General features: G+C 43.5%; 1 protein-coding gene across 3 annotated transcripts in view; it reads right to left on the reverse strand.

The window, feature by feature from the left end:
• UNC13D (unc-13 homolog D) overlaps positions 1-14,879 on the reverse strand; it is a 71,817-nt gene extending 56,938 nt beyond the window's left edge. For 2 of the 3 annotated variants that reach the window (XM_044453807.1, XM_044453809.1), the window contains exon 1: positions 2,990-3,091. The gene's annotated coding sequence lies outside the window, so the exon portion shown is untranslated. Of the gene's footprint in view, positions 1-2,989; positions 3,092-14,859 lie in introns of those variants that run through there. The other variant, XM_044453808.1, reaches the window with a different exon arrangement.
• Between the last annotated feature and the right edge of the window lie 1,616 nt (positions 14,880-16,495).

Consider the following 16,495-nt stretch of genomic DNA (forward strand, 5'->3'; position numbering starts at 1 on the left):
ACAGAGAAAAAACCTCAAGCAGGATCCAACACCAGTTTCCCAAAAAATTAGGAAGAAAACTCGGGCACAGCAAGAATGAACTTCAATGTCTCTACACCAATGCCCAGAGTATGGGGAAAAAACAACATGAACTTGAGCTCATAGTCCACGAGGGCAATTATCTTATAGGAATAACTGAAACTTGGTGGGATGACTCACATGACTGGAACTCTACAACTGATGGATACCACTTGTTCAAGAAAAATAGAAAGGACAAAAAGGGAGGTGGAGTTGCACTATCTGTAAGAGACACATATATCTGCACAGAAAATCAAGAAAAGGGACTTAGTAGCCCCACTGAAAGCATCTGGCTAAATTTAAAGGGAGCAAAAAAATAATAAAAACATAGTTATTGGCATATATTACCATCCACCCAGTCAAAAAGAGGACAAGGATGCAACCTTCGAAAAGCAACTTGTCAGCATTTCCAAGAATGATGTAGTCATCATGGGGGACTTCACTTTCCCTGATATTTGCTGGGAGACAAATTCTGCCAAGCGTGGCCCTTCCAAGAGATTCCTGACATGTGTTGCCGACAACTTTCTCCAGCAGAAAGTACAGGAAGGTATGAGAGGATCAGCTATCCTTGATTTAATACTAACTAACAGGGATGGCCTGGTGGACAAAATAACAACCACAGGAACTCTGGGGGAAAGTGACCACACAATAGTTTAATTCTCAATCATAAAGCAGACAAAGGGTAACTGAAGAAAAACAAGCAACCTGGACCTTAAGAAAGCCAACTTTAACAAACTCAGAAAAATTATAAGTGAAGTGCCATGGCAACATACCCTTAAGGGAAAAGGCATCCAAGAAAGGTGGGAAAGCTTGAAAAAGAAGATTCTTCAAGCACAACTATGAACAATTCCATCAAGAAAAAAGTGCAGAAGACAGCAGAGGAAGCCCACGTGACTCCACAAAAAGTTAAATGACAGTCTGAAAGAAAAAAAGAACATGTACAGGAAGTGGAAGTAGGGCCAGGCCACAATGGAAGAATATAAACAAATAGCAAGGAATTGCAGGAATAGCATCAGAAAGGCTAAGGCAGGAAATGAACTGAGAATACCAAGGGATGCCAAGCACAACAAGAAAGCCTTCTTCAAATACATCCAGAACAAAAGACATGAGAAAGAGAAGTGTGTCCAGCTACTTAAAGTGAATGGCAGAGTGATAACAGACAACAAGGAAAAGGCAGAGGCACTCAATTCCTACTTTGCCTCAGTCTTCTCCCACAAGGAAATCTGCAATCAAGAGGAAGTACAAGCTGGAAGTAAGAGATGGCAGCCCAAGATTGACAGACAAATGGTCAAGGAATACCTAGATGGAATAAACACTTTCAAATCTCCAGGGCCCGATGAACTCCATCCCAGAGTCATAAAAGAGCTAGCAGAGGAACTATTAGAACCGCTGACTATTATCTTCGATAAGTCTTGGAAAACAGGAGAAGTGCCAGATGACTGGAGAAGGGCTAATGTTGGCCCTATCTTCAAAAAGGGGAAAAACGTTGAACCTGGGAACTATAGACCAGTTAGTCTGACATCAATCCCTGGAAAAATTCTGGAGCAAATTATTTAAAAAATCCATCTGCAAACATCTTGAAGAAAATGCAGTGATTAACAGAAGCCAGCATGGATTTATCAAAAATAAATAAATCCTGTCAGACTAATTCAATCTCATTTTTTGACTGGGTAACCTCCCAAATGGGCAAAGGGAACACTGTTGACATAATCTACCTAGACTTTAGCAAAGCTTTCAACATGGTGCCACACGACATTCTGATAAGCAAATTAACAAAAACTGGACTAGATGGAAAACCTATTAGGTGGATCCAAAATTGGCTGCTAAATCTCACACAAAGAGTGCTCATCAGTGGTACCTTCTCAAATTGGATGGAGGTAACTAGTCGGGTGCCATAGGGTTCAGTCCTGGCCCAGTGCTCTTAAACATCTTTATTAATGATTTGGAAGTACAGGGAAAGATTATCAAATTTGCAGATGATACAAAACTGGGTGGAATAGCAAACACCCTAGAAGACAGACTGAAGATCCAGGGCATGCTTGATAAACTTGACCACTGGGGTGAAAGCAAGAAAATGAGATTCAACATGGACAAGTGCCAAGTCCTCCACCTAGGAAAAAGAAACCAAGTGGATCAATACAAGATGGGGAATATGTGACTAAACTGAAAAAGACCTTGGAGTTATTGTGGACAACAGGCTAAACATGAGCCAACAATGTGATGCAGCTGCCAAAAGGGCAAGTGCTATTTTGGGATACATTAACAGAAGTATTACTTCCAAATCATGAGAAGTAGTAATTCCTCTATACTCCTCACTAGTCAGACCTCACCTGGAATACTGTGTTCAATTCTGGGCACCAAGATTTAAGAAAGATGCAGGTAAATTAGAAAGGGTCCAATGGAGGGCAACAAAAATGATCCAGGGTTTGGAAATGCTGTGCTATGAGGAGAAACTGAGCAAAATGGGCATGTTCAGTCTTGAGAAGAGAAGACTGAGGGGGAACATGATATCCCTCTATAAGTATCTCAAAGGCTGTCAGAAAGAGGAAAGTCAAGATCTCTTCTTGTTGAGGCCAGAGTGTAGGACACAGAATAATCAGTTCAAGCTGTGACAACCCAGATTCAGGCTGGACATCAGGAAAAGCTTCCTCACTGTCCAAGCAATACAACAGTGGAACTAGCTGCCGATAGAGGTGGTGGGCTCTCCCAAACTAGAGACATTCAACAAGAAACTGGACAGTCATCTGAGTGGGATGGTGTAACTTGGTGTCCTGCAACAGCCCCGGGTTGGACCCGATGGCCTTCATGGCCCCTTCCAACTCTACTATTCTATTCTAAATATCTTAGTAAGTTGACAGAGAGGGGAGGAAAAGGCAACATGTTAGTTATTAGGTACAATTAAACAACATCCTACAGTAGAAATGCTACTTACTGTTCTGTTGTCTTCCCCTTGGATCTACCCCACTGGAGTCTTACTGTCTGTCTCCATGCTACAATGAACTGGGGAAAGGCTGGGCCAAGCAGAAGACAACCAGCCAACTGGAGTGTATATATACCGAAGCCTAAAGTCAGTTCCCATCAGCTCTCACATGTTCAAGAGGAAACCACATTACTTTATCACATTTTGAGCACTGTAACAGCAACCGGAAATGGCTCTCTTTTTGCAGTAATGAGCTGTCACCTCTGTAGAATATGTGGAATCCTCTAAAAACTTTTGCTAATCTCAAAGGAATCATCAATCCTTTCATTTGGCTTCTCTGTCTTCACATTCTGCTGTTTTGAGAGATAATCTAAGGTTGCAAATTTTCTCCAAATAAATTGAATGAATGTTCAAGTTAGAACTGCATATTAGTACTGCATGTTGTGTGCTTACAAGCTGCAGGCTTGAGAAAGTACGTGACAAAATCCCAAACATGGCAATCAAACACACTGAAATGAATTGGCAAAGCTTCACAGAAACAGTCATTCATTAGATATCCCCTTCTACTCTCCTTTGTGCTATCGCAAACTGTGCACCTTCCTTAACTTCCCCCCTCACCTGTGCTACACAGGTAAGGCTATTTCCCCAGAAGTTCAGTAAATGATGCCTGCTTCAACGTTCATGCTTGAGTGATGGCCATTTCCGGAGAACAACCTTCCTTCATCCAACCAGGTCAAACAGCTGCTGACTCCTCTGAGCTTCTTGTCTTCTCTGGTGGTGGATAAGGCTCAGAGTATTCACAACGACTTACAGGAGGGTGTTTTAAATGTCAGTTGTTATTTTCCAATCTACCTCTGTCATGATGCAATTTGCTCATGAAATGAAAGAATTTCACCTCCCCTCCACTCAGTGAGCAGCCTGCCTAGCAAAGGGGTGCTTCCTCACTGCTCAGCTGAGGAGTGTCGTGACCAAGCAGTGGGGTGGGCTGCCTCATGCTGGGTTCCAATGCCCATCCTGAGGCAGCGTGTGCTCCCCCACTCTGGATTCCCCATCCCATGCTTCTGCTAATACCAATGAGCAAGTCATTCTCCTGGCATGAGCAGGACAGTGGGTGGCAGCTGCTGAACATGCCCACACTGGGCAGCTATCATCTCCATTCTTCCCAGCAATCCTGCGGTGTCTGCTGGGGATACTGGCAGGAAAGCAGAGGTGGGAAAGGGGGCGAGGAGTGGCTCAGGACCCCAGCTGTACCCAGTCCTTAGTTTGGCACAGCTGGGGTCCTCAGGCAACTTTTCTCCCAAGCCACAGCCATCCTGGGCTTGAAGCACCACCCAGAGGTGCAGGTGGAGAGGAACCTGAAAACAGACAGGTATTGGCCATTTACCAGCAAAGGCAGGAAAGCAGCCTTCCTCATCCTGATGACCTCCAGTGAATGTCAACTCCAAACAAGACAGAACTGCAGCACAATGCATTTTGATTTGTAGCACACTGGAAAAAGCATCATACACACTCTTTTTCCCCTTCTGTAGCTGCACATTGGCTCAAAAGCCTCAGTGTGCAAAAGCCTCTGGGAATCTGTGCTGTAGATCCATGCTAAAACCTTATCAGGCCCTCCTAATGCACATATAGCCCTGCTTTTTGAGATGTAAGCAACTTTGTGGTCTCTAAGTTCCATTTCCTCTAGTGTTATGGTAGCAAGTGTATTGCTTCCTTCTTCTGTGTAAAGAATCTATTGTGGTTACAAGTGGACAATAACTTTATTTGACCCCACACATGCAAACACATGTATACAAATTCAGTGAATGAGGCACCACAATGATACAATGAAAGCCAAATCTCAAATCGTCCTTAGAGATGGGTTCACACAACACAACAAATCACTGTGGGTAATTAGCTTCCCACAGGGTGGCTTATTTTTGGACAACAAACTACCCTGACAACCCATGGATTGTTGCAAGGGTTGTTCAAGCCATGATGCATTGCTGCTGTTACTGCATTGAGTTTACATCTAACCTTTTTCCTCTTGTGAGAAAACCAACTTGGCTTACACTCTTCCATTTTAGCCTCACAATATCTGCCTGTGAGGTAGATTAGGCTGAGAGGCAGTGTCTGGCTCAAAGCCAACCAATTATTTATTTATTTATTTATTTATTCATTTTTCGATTTATATCCTGCCTTTTTCCTACAAAGGGTTCAAGGCAGCTTACATCTCCTCCTCCATCTTATCCCCACAACAACAACCCTGTGAGGTAGGTTGGGCTGAGAGTCTGTGACTGGCCCAAAGTCGCCCAGTTGGCTCCATGGCTGAGCAGGGACTAGAACCCAGATCCTCTGAGTCCCAGTCCCAGGCTCTTAACCACGACGCCACACTGGCTCTCAATTAGCTTCACAGTCAAGCAGGGACCAGGACCTGGATCTCCCAGGTCCCCAGTTGTTGTCATTGTTATGTGCAGTCATATCATCTTTGACTTAAGGCAATCCTATGAATGAAAAATGTCTTGTCCTTGACGGTCTTGCTGAACTCTTGCAAACTCAAGGCTGTGGATTCTGCTTTGCAATCATTCCATCTCAGATTCGGTTTTCCTTTTCTACTTCTGCCTTTGACTTTCCCTAGCATGATTGTCTTCTCCAGTGAGTCTTGTCTTCTCATGATGTGTCCAAAATATGACAGCCTCAGTTTTTCATTTTTGCTTCTAGGAAATGCTCTGGCTGGATTTGATCTAAGGTCCAGCTGTTAGCCCTTCTGTCAGTCCAGAGTACTCACCAAGCTCTCCTCCAGCACCATGTTTTAAACGCATCAATTTTCTTCCAGTTAGCTTTCTTCATTGTCCAGTTTTCAGACCCATACAATGGCCGGAAATGACCTCCAGCAAAATGTGCTTACCCTTGATTATCTTTTCTACTTCTTTCATTACTGCCTTTCCAAGTCCCAGTTCTTTTTCAAATTTCTTGGCTGAAGCCTCCCTTTGAATTGATGATTGAGTCAAGGTATTTCAATTTCTTCACTGTTAACAGTAAAGTTCTGTAATCTGTCTGCAGCCATGATTTTTGTTTTCTTAATATTCAGCCGCAGTCCTGTTTTTGAATGTTCCTCTTCCACTTTCATCAGGAGCCACTTCTGGGTCATTTCTGCTTTCTGCCAGTGTGGCGTCAGTTGGTCTCCCATGCAACGCTATAACCTCCATTCCACACTGGCTCTCCTTGGGTGGACAAGCTGCTTGGCAAGATTCCTTCCAGCTTTTCACAATTTTGCCCGAACTGCTGGCAGTAGCCACAGATGCTGAAGAAGCACTTTGGAGGAATGCTCACTGGTTCACCACTTTTTCATTTTGTTTATTTATTTGTTTGTTTATTTATTTCAATTTATATCCTGCCTTTTTCCTACAAAGAGCTCAAGGCAGCTTACATCTCCTCCTCCATCTTATCCCCACAACAACAACCCTGTGAGGTAGTTTGGGCTGAGAGTCTGTGACTGGCCCAAAGCCACCCAGTTGGCTCCATGGCTGAGCGGGGACTAGAACCCAGGTCGTCTGAGTCCCAGTCCCATGCTCTTAACCACTACATCACACTGGCTCTCTTGTTTTTGTTTAGCCCTAGAAATCTGCCCAAATGTCTTTGTATTTGTTAAACAATTTTGGCTGATCTTTGCAGATGTGCAAGTGTTTGGTCAGAGCTGCCCAATATATAGCTTTACTTGGTTAATGCCCTTGTAAGTTTCAAGTGAGAAAGGAAGTAAAGTGATGTTAGTAATATGATGGAATTTGATAAGGCAAGGCTAGATACAGCGTCATTTGCACACAGTTGGCTCACTTTCTGTTAAAAATCACTAGTACAGGGGGAAAAGACAGCAGGTGTACCTGTTAGGGGGAAGTGACAAGTTCTGCTTGACAAATTAATTCTCTGGATTTCAAGAATAAACCGACAGTTCTTTGTGTCCTCCATATTTTTTACACCTGCCCATGTCTCTAGCTACTCCATAAAGGGGAGATATTACTGCTTCTCTTTGAACACTTACTCCTACAGCTACTGCAGTTCCCTGATAATCCTCAAAAACTCATAAGGTGGTGCTTGAATGGGACAGAGCGGGCAGGTCCTCAGTGGATGGGGGCATCAGTCTGAGTCCCATATGCAGATGTTACAGCTGGGAAGCAACTGGAGGGAAAATATATGGCTGGGAAGTAAATGGAGGGCAGATTCTCATGGTATTTCCCCTTCAGACACTTCCCAGCCTGAATAGATGAAATCTGCATCTATTTCCTGGGGACAAACATATGCATATTTTTCAGAGAGTTTTTAAACAAAAAAATCCCTTAGATGTAGTAGAACAGGATGGGGCAAGTGGGGGCAGCACCAGCGAGACTTACAGGTGCTCCCACTCAATCTCAGTCGTGGCCCATTCAAGTCATCCTATTTAGCTGCCTTCTCAGTTTTTTTGAGATTTTTAAAAAAGCAGTATCAGGGAACCACAGTAACACCTGATGTCTAGAGGATTACATGATTACACTGCTAGGAGGCAGTTCTTGTCACCACCCACATTTCCCCTTTACTGGTAAGTTTCAATTGACTGCTGGGCATCTGGCATAAATTAGCCTATCTGCCGTCTCAATCTGTTATCTACTGCATTTTGCAGCTCTCTCTGACAGCTGAAACAGACCAGGACATTGTCCAGGCAGGACTACATATACCAGAAAGACATAAGTGCATATCAGATCTTTTGCACCTGCAAAAACTGGGCCAACAAAATTATGAGCAGAAGTGTGCAATTTTCTGGAACTGAAAAAAAATACAATCCCAACTATGCATGTTTGAGGCTCTGGGAAAGGAAGAGATACATGAATAAAAATGTCCCTTTGACCAGATGGTACCCTATTGCCCACTGCCAGTATCATCTGCCATTCTAAGAGTTACTATCGAAGTCAGAAATATCAATGGCTTTTTAAAAATGTAAAATAGAGGGGGAAGGAAAGGAAAAAACTGAAATGAATTTAGTATTCAGTTCAGACCGGAAACATTTCCTGGCTTATTTGCGGCTATCCAGAGTTCCTCAATGTGACTGGTTATTAAGCAAAGGGAATAAATAATTCTTATAAAGTATTCTGTACTTAATTAGTCATTATCTCACAAAGCCACAATGCCCAAGGCTGCTCAGAGAATTTGATAATAGTTAAACTGGTTTCAATTTGGTTTAAATTTGTAGCACAGATACCATTAGCTGTAGAGCTACATTATATGCCTTCTGGGTATTCTGTTTGCCACCTAATATTTTCTGGGAAAGCAGAGCTGAACATTCTTTTAAAAAATAATAAAAATAAATAACATTGAATTCTGCACCCTCTGAAAGGGTGACTTTCAATCATTTGCTTTTTCAACGTCTATTTTCCTTGGTTTGCTGTAGCAACTCTGACTAAACGCCAACATGTTTTCCACTGGTGTTGCTGAAGTTACTTGCTGTCACCCAACCACAAATCCTAAAAAGAAAATTAGTCATTCATGAACTGTGACAAGCTACCTTTATGCATGCCTAGTGCAATATTAGCAAATTTAAGGGGGCATTACATTAAAATTACAGAAATATAGTTCTAATTTGGATGTTTCTTCAAGTCAAAGACACGTACAGCAGCCAACAGCCAAAATACAACTAGGTCAATCTAATTAAAAGCATTGTGTGATTGCTTTGCTAAAGGCTCTTTTGTCTTTCTGGGTGTGTGGAAGCATCTAACATTACTTTTGACAGCTATTTAGACAGACAATGCTGTGGGTTTGCTGACAAATGTGTTTAAATGCTTTTACTGCTTTTAGAGAGTTGAACCTTTGGGTTCCCAGGTCTGATTGTGGAGACGGAGTTCCAGTCTCCTCCTTGTAGCCCATGCAGAAAGAACTAGGCCAGCCTCCTCTCCAAGGGCAGGAAAATGACCTCACAGAGGGCGTAAGGGGGCAGGAGGAGGCGGCGGCTGCAAAGGCCAGGAGAAAGCCATGCCTGGGGCTCCAGCCTCCTTCCCTCCTGCTCTGAAATGCCCTTGCTAGATGGTAGTTGAAAAGTGGAGCAGGAGGTGCAAGTCTTCACCACCCACTTCACCCCTTCTGCAACAGATGCTCATAAGCTTCTGAGTTCAAGGGCTTACAAGCATTGAGGGCATGGTCGAGAGGCGGTGCCCTTAATGTTCCTGGTTTTATTCTTTTAAAGGTTTTATTGTTAAGGATAACAATATGCTATATGCCAGCTTGAGGGGTGGGGGAGGGTTGCAGATAAGCTAGACTATAAATATTAATAGACGCACAAACAAAAGCTTTCTCTGCTGTGCCTATTTATTTTCTTTCCCCAACCTCCTGTGCCTGGCCTTTTGGTTTATGAATGTTGCATACTAGCTCAAATTATACTGATCTAATGGTGGTTTCTTTAGGGTGGGGGATCCTTCTTGCTACAGTAACAGTGTCAGAGGAACTACATTAGGAAATATAGATGTCGAAAGGTTTATTTCTTCCTCCTCACACAAGGAAAATGGCTTGCCACCAGGTTCACAGGTTAAGATGAATTTGGCAGCAAGCCTTCCACAGAAATTGGCCTGTATCCAGTCACACATACCACAGGCACAGAATAAATAAATAAAACTGAACAGACTGCTACATAAGCTGATCTTTATCATCATATTTTCATATAACCTGCACCTGCAACCAATCCTAACAGTCATATAGTAATTGTAGGATTGTCACTTCTGGCATTTTTGATAGAAAATGTTGTCTTGTTGTGTACTTATTTGGCTCCTCCTTCAAGGACTTCAGAGCTGTGTACTGTATTTTACATGGCTCTCCCCACCACTGTTCTATCCTCCCAACAACCCTGCAAGGTAGATTTGGCAGACAGACAGCAGTCTAATTCAGACATAACTTACTGGTTCACTGTGAAGCTGTGAACCTGAGTGCTCCACTGCTTTCCTGGCCTGCTAAACCACCATTTCCCCAAGATGTCCAGGAAATCCCTTTACCCCAGACTACAAACCTGCAGATTACAGGAAAGTGACATCTAAACCATGCCAGTGACTGGTGGCCCAAGGCCACTGAGGAGGATTTGAGCCCAGGGGAGTTGACTTCCCAACTTAGTCTGACATACTATGTTATGTTAGTCGTGAAGTTGTGCCCAACCCATCACGACCACGATACAAAACACTGGAAGGTTCCCCTGCCTTGACATTCTAATAACATAGTGGTTAGAGCAGGGCTCCTCAAACCTTTTCAGCAGGGGGCCAGTTGAAAGGCGGTGGTGGCCACGGGCCGGTGAGGCGGGGGTGCCTGCAGGCGTGGGCCGGTGAGACGTGTCAGAATTCCAGAATCTCAATTTGAGAAGAGGAAATAAAACTCGGGGTCGTAGGAAAGATCAATCAATCGTTATGAACCTCTGTGTCTTTATTGTCTATCCCAAGTTCCCCGCGGTTCACTCATGATAAGGCGCAGAGATAAACTCGCTGCAAAGCTTCAATACCATTACAGGGCATTTATATGTACACAGGTGCAGGGCAATTGATGACAGAATGCAGAGATTACAATAAGATTCTGAGGTCATCACATACAGAACAGATAAAGAAATGTCAGTCAATCACACTGTAACAATAAGATTAAAATATTTCTAATTGCCTGTTGACACTTTAGTTGAGTAACTTGAACCCATCTCCAGGTCTGCTCAGACATGCAAATTCAAACTAAATTAAGAGAAATATCAACAACCTCAGATATGCAGATGATACCACTCTCATGGCAGAAAGTGAAGAGGAACTAAAGAGCCTCTTGATGTGGGTGAAGGAGGAGAGCAAAAAAGTTGGCTTGAAACTCAACATTAAGAAAACTAAGATCATGGCATCTGGTCCTCTCACTTCCTGGCAGATAGATGGGGAAGAAATGGAGGTAGTAACAGATTTTATTTTCCTGGGCTCCAAGATCACCGCAGACGGGGACTGCAGCCAAGAAATTAAAAGACACTTGCTCCTGGGGAGGAAAGCTATGGCAAATCTAGACAGCATACTAAAAAGCAGAGACATCACCCTGCCAACAAAAGTGCACATAGTCAAGGCTATGGTTTTTCCAGTTGCAATGTACGGCTGTGAAAGCTGGACCATAAGGAAGGCTAAGCACAAAAGGATTGAGGCCTTTGAATTGTGGTGCTGGAGGAGACTCCTGCGAGTCCCTTGGACCGCAAGGCAATCAAACTGGTCAGTCCTAGAGGAGATCAACCCTGACTGCTCTTTAGAAGGCCAGATACTGAGGATGAAACTCAAATACTTTGGTCACCTAATGAGAAGGAAGGACTCCCTGGAGAAGAGTCTAATGCTAGGAACAATAGATGGCAAAAGAAGAAGGGGACAGCAGAGGATGAGATGGCTGGATGGAGTCACTGAAGCAGTCGGTGTGAGCTTAAGTGGACTCCAGGGGATGGTGGAGGACAGGAAGGCCTGGAGGAGTGTTGTCCATGGGGTTGCAATGGGTCGGACACACACTAACAACAACAACAACAGAAACTATTCATGATAAGCTCAGACCCTTATCTCGACTCTAAACATTCTGCATGATCAGGGCACATGAAGCCCTCTGGGCTATCAAAAGATTATTGTAAACTGAATTCCAACAATGACTATTTACAATGTATATTTGGGCTAAAATGGCCTGTCTAGTGTAGCTTACAGCTAAAGGTGAGAGAAAGGAGCGGGGGAATGCCATTTTAAACAGCGACAGCTTGGTTTTGAGAAGGAAGACAGGATTTGATCCCACAGTGCAAAGGCACAGAGGAGTAATGCTTTTCAGACAGGATTTATCCAAATTTTCCCAACAGGCGGCAGCGGGTGCAGCAAGGCACTAGCTTGCTCGCGCAGAGATCTCCAAGTGAGTCCAAAACCATCTACGAGAGGGCAAGCCATCGCCTGCGCGGCAAGGCAGTGGTGGTGGGCATGGGCACGGGGAGTCCAAAACCTCTGAGGTGGACTGGATAAATGGGCATGGCGGGCCGGATCCGGCCCATGGGCTGTAGTTTGAGGACCCATGGGTTAGAGTGTTGGGCTGGGGGTCCGTGTTCTAGTCCCCACTCAGCCATGAAACTCACTGGGCAACTTTGGACACACTGCTCACTTTCAGCCTGACCTACCTAACAGCGTTGTTGCAAAGCTAAGATTGAGAGAATTAAGCTGCCATGAATTCCTTGAAAGGAAAAAGGCAGGATATAAAAGAAATGAATGAATTTATTTATTTTTCGATTTATATCCTGCCTTTTTCCTACAAAGGGCTCAAGGCAGCTTACATCATTCTCCTCCTCCATCTTATCCCCACAACAACCCTGTGAGGTAGGTTGGGCTGAGAGTCTGTGACTGGCCCAAAGTCACCCAGTTGGCTCCATGGCTGAGCGGGGACTAGAACCCAGATCGTCTGAGTCCCAGTCCCATGCTCTTAACCCCTACGAATGAAGACAATATGTAAGCTGCCTTAGGTTCCTCACAAGAGGATTAAAAGTGGGACCTAAATCCAGGGAAAGATATATCATTTTAATCAGCTGTATAACAGGAACCAATTCAAGACACAAGAAACTTGCTGCAAAGAACGATTAGGAAACCATAATTAAATTAGCAATAACATTATGTTACCAGTATGCAAACATTCCTTCCAATGCAAATTCTCCACCTGTGAACTTTTCAGCCTTTGTTCTGTTGAGCATTAAATAACCAAGAGCCAGCTCTAAAATCTTTGGTCTCCTTTGGATGAGAAAGCACTGGAGACTGATGCTATCTTTTTAACCTTTGGTTTATCCACAAATGAAGATGCGGAATCTATGGGAACCATGCAGACTTCTAAAAATAGAGGGCAAGCCTCCAGATTCTCAGACAGCAACAGCACAGATGCACTCCAAGCTGCTCTCAGCTCAAACACACAATTCCTTCTGGCTCTGCCTGCCAGCATATTCAAATGCTGCCAACTGCCTTCAGTTTTGCATGCACACGGGCTCTTTCGAGCGTCATTTCTCCGCGCTGGAACAAACTTGTAACACATCTTCCCCTCCATGAAAGGCCTTCTCTGTTCTGAAAAGGGGGAGGATTGATTGGTATCCTCAGGCTCTTTAGGTCCCTTTGTTTTAGCTCCTCGCACATCTGACTGACTGCTTTGCATCAATAGCCAGACAGGGTAGCCTGACATGGGGCGGCTATTATACCAAAGTGAAAAGGGCCATTTAGACACGGCTTCCTGTCCCTGGGGCCTTATGCTAGTTCTACACACAGCCAGCGTCAGAGGGCGCCGTCATCTCCACAGAGCTGCGGCTGCCGTGGAGGCCTCGCCGAGGTCTTTACTGCTGACGAGACGCTCTGGCTGACTCGCCATTGCCGAAAGCGCAGCCCGTGCGCAGCAGCGAGCGCCGGGGAAGTGAGCGGAAGGAAAAGCAGCTGCAGCCGCCACAGCCCGCTTGCTCATGTTGCCCTTCCTGGGCTGCTGTAGACTCTTCTAAACAGGCAGCTATTATACTAAATAAACAAGGCATTTAATTCGACACCCTTCTACTAGTTCTTTGAGCAATGGGCCTTGACGCAAATGGAGAACAGAACGAGCGATTGCATGGGCTTGGAGCTCGGCTGAGATGCCCCTATCCCCACCCTTGCGCTTGAGCCCTGCACACATGCGTGAACGCACCCAAGCGCGCGCGGACACACGCAGAGCCCTGGGGTGCTTCCATGGAGAAATACCAACTGTTCCAATGGCTGTTAACAAACGAGCACACACCTTAACCCAATATCCGCTGTTACAGGCCTAAAAAGCTCCAGTATGAGAACTGTGTAAGTCTCTGGAGAATACGGAAGCCAAGAAACTGATCAAACGAGCCCCTCAAGAAAAGAATCAGCTCTTAATTTCAGAAAGGAAAAACTACCTTTAAGAAAGCATTTTAGCAACTTGTAAGGGTTTTTGGACAAAGAGGAGCAAATGTTCGAGATACAGAATTCAGTGAATGAGGTTTTTCCTGGAAAAAAACGTTCAGATTTTAGACTGTCCAGGTCTTGAAATCAATAAAATCACAGTGACATATTTCAACATTTTTAAAAATAGCTAATAAACACACTGACAAATTATCATGATTTGAGCAAAACATTACTCCCTAAAATGAGAACTGACAACTACAAAATCTAAAGTCTCATCAATTTGCAAGTGGGTTCTTGAGTTGCTTTCTCCATAGCACTTTGTTTCTTGTTGCAATCGATTAAAAATACAGAGAAAGCAAATTATGTTGAAAACCCAAGCAAGTCTACATCCTATACGTTTTTACTCAGAAGTGTCCTCCCATGTTCCATAGGACTTATTTGCAAATAAGTCTGTAAAGGATTGCAACCTAGAGTCTTGAATGCCAAAGGTTTTAAGGGCATTTCATTTCTTTATACTCTAGTCAGTTCACTTGGGATTGAACTATAAAGTTGGGATCATAACATATTTAGATGGGTGTGAATTCCAATGAAATGCATGGCAGATTTCCCATGTGAAAATGGGATGCTTTTGCTATAACTTCCAAATATCTGTCTTTTAATCATTTGTAGAAAAGGCCCACACCCAGCCCGTACTGTTGTGTAAACACACTACTGAGATTATTTTAAGATGCTTTAAATCATTTTACAATGCTATTTTGCAAACCTATTTGAAGGAATGTTCCCTTGCAGGTACAGTTACTTGAAAGAAAAACATCAAGCTGGAAAACCTTTCTTCTACAGAACATCCAGAGTTGAAACAAACATCGAGGTTTGTTTGTTTTTTAAATAAATAAGGGCCTTCACTTACCTCCTGTCTTTATTGTCTTGCAGTTCTTCCCTTCCTTTGATTTTCTCTTCAGTAGGAACCTAGAAAAACATGAGCATAGTTTTACAGATACATACCCAAAGGCTGTGTTTCAAAACGATCACTTCTTCTTTTAGGCCTAGAGTTGGTAAACTGATCTAGGGGGTGTGAGGAGTGAGGAAAATTATTCTTGTGCAAAACTGTGGCATTTCATTTCTGAAAATAACCAAGGTTGCAGTGTCAAACAAACAGTAAAAATCACTCAGTTTCACAATAGTATCTGTTTGGTGCTCAGCTGATGCCAGAATTTTGCCAACATGTGTCCAATGTTGGAATTTTAAGTACGTTTTCATTTCAAAAATAAAGTTTCATATTTTTGATTAAGGAATGTATAAGTCAGTTTTCTTGACCAAGTCCATCTGAAAACACACAGAGCACAATGCAGTCCAAGTTACACCTGTTTTAGTCCCACTGCTTACAGTATCAGAATTAAAACATGCTTAAAATTCCTTCCAGTGGAATTAATAAGACTTACAAATGTTTAGTTTTCACAGGGTGCACAAAACTCGAGAGGAAAGCAATGGCTGTGATATGCTCTTTCAATACGTGTGTGACAGAAGATAGACTTCTGCACAATATGCCTAATATTCCTTAAAGGTTGTCTGCTGCATTTCAGACTGAGGTCCCTGCCAAATCTTTGCAGAGGAGGACATTTTTTAAGCATTGGGAAAAAGAGTGCCCAACTCCTCTGCCCACGACTCTTCTTCTCTCTCCTTGATAGTTTACCTTCTGATAGGGCTTTGAAACTAGAAGCCTTGGACACTCACTTTGACATGTTAGGAATGTAGGCTTTCCCTGAACAAGCAACTGGTTTAACTTGTTAACTCAGTCAGTAGAGCTATGAGAAAGTGACTTGTTGCCCATGTTTCGTTGCTAAGACTAGAGGCTGAATGCCTGCCTAGTCTCTCCTGCCCTGCAGGCTATTATTTACATAGTAAAGGGAGAACAGAAGCGGGGCTGAGAATGGAAGCTTTGACATGGAAAAGGATTGCAGTGGAATAGGTGTTTTTTATGGGCAGGTCCATTAGCCAACATTCTGGCTGAGGGATGTGGAGAGCGGGGAGAGAAGAGAGGGGTGGCATTGAACACAGCCAGGGAACTGTGCCTTCTTTTTGCAGGCTATTTGGTTATTTATTAGATTTATATCCCACCTTAAAAAAATAACTCAAAGTGGCTTACATAATTCTCCTCTTCCTGCCCTCAATCTTATCCCCAACACAACAACCCTGTGAAGTAGGTGGGGCTGAGAGTCAGTGACTGGCCAAAGTCACCCAGTAGGCTCCATGGCTCAGCAGGGACTAGAAGCCAGATTGAGTCCCAGGCCCACGCTCTTAACCACTACATCACACTGGCACTCAGTCTGGTATTAATTTTGAAATTGAGACAAACCAGAACAAAAACCTTGTGTATTGCTGTCCACTACAAGTGCAGCTTTACCACAGCACTGCCTTGTGCTTTGTTAACAGAATACACAAAAAGCAGAGAAATACAGACCCCAGGAACAAGACCCATGTAAAAGGACCCATTTTTCCTCCCACAACAAAAACAGATGTAGCAGTGGTTAAACCACATATAGAGAAGCCCTGTAAATGGAGACAATTACAGCTTTTGTTTTAACAAATAGGAAGTTTTCCCTGAAGCAGAATAAAATAGAACAACCTGAAAGTTTTTGCT

Source organism: Varanus komodoensis, unplaced genomic scaffold (genome assembly GCF_004798865.1).
Source record: "Varanus komodoensis strain SLA01 unplaced genomic scaffold, ASM479886v1 scaffold7_1, whole genome shotgun sequence".
Classification (NCBI taxonomy): domain Eukaryota; kingdom Metazoa; phylum Chordata; class Lepidosauria; order Squamata; family Varanidae; genus Varanus; species Varanus komodoensis.